Below are 3,775 nucleotides of genomic sequence, written 5' to 3' on the forward strand. Positions count from 1 at the left end.
TTTTTATCCCCCCTCCATGGGGTGCCCTGCTTACCCTTTTATAGATGAAGGGGAAGATGCAGGTTACATCAAGAGAGAGAGAAAGAGAGAGAGAGAAAGAGATGAGGAGAGGAAGGCTTTTGGGATTGCAGCATCTTCCATCTCCTTCTTGTAGGTCCCACCGACCCTATAGATGATGATGAGGATGGCTCCATGTTGCGGTCCTATTTGTCACTGACAGCCATATGTAGGTGTCATCAGCCGATCATGCCGCTCCGTCCTGTCCTAGCGGACAGTATGGCTTGTTGATGTCTCCACCTGAGGCCATATGGGGAGCAGGTAGTATAGTGCCATTATGCCCGATGCTATTGGTGATGTGCGTCCTCAGACATGGCCCATCATGGCCATAGGTCACGTTAAGATGTGCCTACTCCCCTTCTAGCATCAGAAGTTTGACCCCAGACTCGTACTTTTAGACCCACAGTGGTTGGGGGTAGTATGGACCTCTGTCGGGTGAGGGGGAGCCCATGCCCTTGGGGTCAGATGAGGCAAAGCCCATGCCCTTAAGGTCAAACGAGGCAGAGTCTATGCTCTCGGGGTCAAACAAGGCAGAGTCTGCGCCCTCATGGTTGGACGAGATGGGGCTCTCACCCTCTTAGTTAGGTGTGATGGGGCTCTCGCTCGAGGGGTTAGGCGAGACTGGAGCCCGTGCCCTTGGGGTCAGGTGACCTAGATCCCATATCCTTGAGGTCAGGCTGAGACAGAGCCCATGCCCTTGGGGTCGGGTGACCGAGATCCCATATCCTTGAGGTCGGGCAAGACGAAGCCCATGCGCTTGGGGCCAGGGTGATACCAAGATACGTTCTTGACCATCTAAGGGAGTTAGCATTTATGGCCATTAGATTCCTTCTTCTTGGCATCCCTGATACTGATACCTAACAATAGCAACCGAGCCTACGGAGGAGTAGGATACTCCTTCGAAGGCTTTTTCTGAATGGAAGGATTCTAGGGATTTTGATCTCCCTTTTCGGGCCATGGGAATGTCTTGGTATGGTCGAGATTCCTTGTGTTTGGACTCTTCAGGGAGCATGTAGCTGCGTGATTCAGGGGATCAGAGAAGATCTCTCTTGATTATGATTCCTCTCTAGGATCTGACCGATCCGCCATTGCCATGCGACCATGTATTTGGTCTCCTTGTGAGTCCAACTCTCGAGCCCCATGTGCAGTAAGGGTCTAGTTGAGGGGTCAGCTCATCTTAAGGTCGTCCTCCCTCAAGTGTTTTTTATAAAATGGAGGGGCTGAGCCATGCCATGTTTTCCTCAATGGACAAACTATGGTGCTCAGTGAGCTATGAATGGGCAAGTTCGAGTGGGGCCCTAGCTTCCCATTCATGGGGGTCCAGCATGGGTCAGCTGGTGACCGACTTTAGATTCCTAATGGTCAATCCATATAGTTCTTAGGTCCGTTCGACCGGTCCTGAGGGCTCGTTGCCTTTCTTCAAGGAAAAACCATGGTACGTGCCCTATCAAGACTTGCCTGGGTACTGGTCACTAGTGGGCCCATCTCGCTCCACCCCTCACTCTAAAGGTGCCCTAGAGCGGTTGTGAACCCATTGGTGGGCCAACCTTCAAACTCCTAGGCCTTAATGGGCCATGGGACTGTTTTTAGCTCCATATCCTTACTTACCTGCGGCAATTTTTAGCCCATCGAGGGGGCAAACTGTTGTTCGGTGCGCCCTTCGAGGAGTGGCTAGGGGTGGCATGTGCATGATTCTCGGAGAGGCGAAGTGACGGGGCATGCCAGGATTGTCGATCGAGGCAGACGGTTCACCTCCTGTCTCACCCCTGCTTTATAAATAACGGGCTCCTCCTTCATGTTTTGATGTGCCAAACTACAATCTTGCCTTCTCTGCCTTTTTGCCACTATCATTTGGATCTGCTACCTCTGCTAGTCCACCGCCAGCACCCTAGATCCATAGCTTTCGCTTCTCCACCATCGCTAAAAAGTCCTCGCTCCTTGGTCTTCGCTTTCCATGGAGTCGTGGTACCGCTCCGACGTCACCCATGCATGCATGGAGGGCCTCATCAAGTGTGGTCTTCTTCATGGGAGGGCCAACAAAATGGAGTGGCTAGTTCCTAGCCACGAGGAGGTGCCAATGCCTGCCCAACAGTTACATCGTCTCCTTCGCACCATTCCATGAGCGTGGGCTCATGATCCCCCCTCCTCCATTCTTTCGGGTGTTGCTGCACCACTACTAGGTTGAGCTACTAGCACCTCAATCCCATAGGGATCCAACACATCATGGCCTTCATCATAATGTGTGAGGGGATACATAGGGAATGAGCCTCATTTTGAGGTGTGGAGGTACTTCTTTGTTGTCTCCCTACATAGGAAGAAGGATAGAGGGCGACCAAGTACATGCCCTACCAGTTGTCTAGATCCAACAAGGGGTAGCATGCATAGTGATTCTACCTAAACAATGACCTCGATGCCCCCATGCTAGACTTCATCGAGCACTTGATCGAAGAGGCGCCGTCAACGTGGCCATGGGGTTCACTCGTCAAGGAGAAGAAAAAAGATGAGCGACATCCTTGAGGCCATCATGTTGCTGAGGAGCCACGGCCTTCATGGGGCTAGTGTCATTGGGGCATATCACATGAGGAGGGTGGCACCACTGATAGCGCACGCCCTCCCATTGTTCGTGATGGTGCCCGTCGTGGAACTCAGTAGGACGATGCTCGCTCAGGGGCCACTTAACAACAGCGAGATTACATAGCGCATCAAGGAAGCTACAGACGAGTTCGACACCATGTTCCTGATCCCTAAACATTGTGTGATGTGGCCAGAACTAGGCTTCATTGAGCTGCTGGTGGATTTGGGCTTTCGGGCCTCTATGGCGCCACTGCTAGAGCATGCGTCCGTGAGGGTGACGAACCGTGCCGCAAATGAGCACAGGAAGAAGAAGAAAGACAATAAGGAGAAGAAACGATGGGCAAAGGAGTGAGCGAAGCTATAGTGGGGGAAATGGTGCCAAGGCCCATTGGAGGAGGAAGATATAGACGAAGAAGAAGAGGAGGAGGGGGCGATGGCTCTGGGTCACCCATCCCGTGGGATGATCTGGCTAGTAGGGACGAGGACTCACCTTCACCATAGGTGGGGCCCTTCCTGTGGCATCTCCTAGAGCAAGAGGGGGAGGACTCAACCCTGGAGACGGCGGAAGTGAGTTGCCCCGCTCCATCCAGGCCTCCTACGGTGCCCCCAGAGCTGAGGGGAGCCAGCAGCTCTGCCTTGTCCAAGCCTCCCGAGCAAAAGGAGGGCTCAAAATGGCAGCGTGATGAGGAGTCATAGCCGGGGTCAGGCTGGTCGACCCTGAAATGTCAACGCCCAATGGCGTCATGGTGAGCTAAGAGTTTTTTCATTCTTTTATTTTCTTTTGATGAATTTTTACCATGAACTAACCATTGTGCCTTCCACAGCATTGGGAGACGTGGGACCCTCCTGAAGCTAGCACCGAAGAAGACTCTCACCCTTTGATGGGTGCACCGAGACCCATCTAGCGCCACGCCGAGGGTTGGCGAGAGCTTGGTTGGGGCAACCATGGGGTCAACAGGGGAGGCACGGCTGTCGGCCAAGTCTATAGGAGGTCAGCAGCGAAAAGTGTGTCTGGGGTGCCCATGGTGGGTGCGACGTGGCCGGGCACGGTCGTGATGCCATAGGCGAAGACAACACTATCAGAGCCACCGTTCACACTAGCGGGCGTGTCAGTGATAGGGAAACCGGGGCTATTGTCTGAGCA

Source organism: Miscanthus floridulus, chromosome 12 (genome assembly GCF_019320115.1).
Source record: "Miscanthus floridulus cultivar M001 chromosome 12, ASM1932011v1, whole genome shotgun sequence".
Lineage (NCBI taxonomy): Eukaryota > Viridiplantae > Streptophyta > Magnoliopsida > Poales > Poaceae > Miscanthus > Miscanthus floridulus.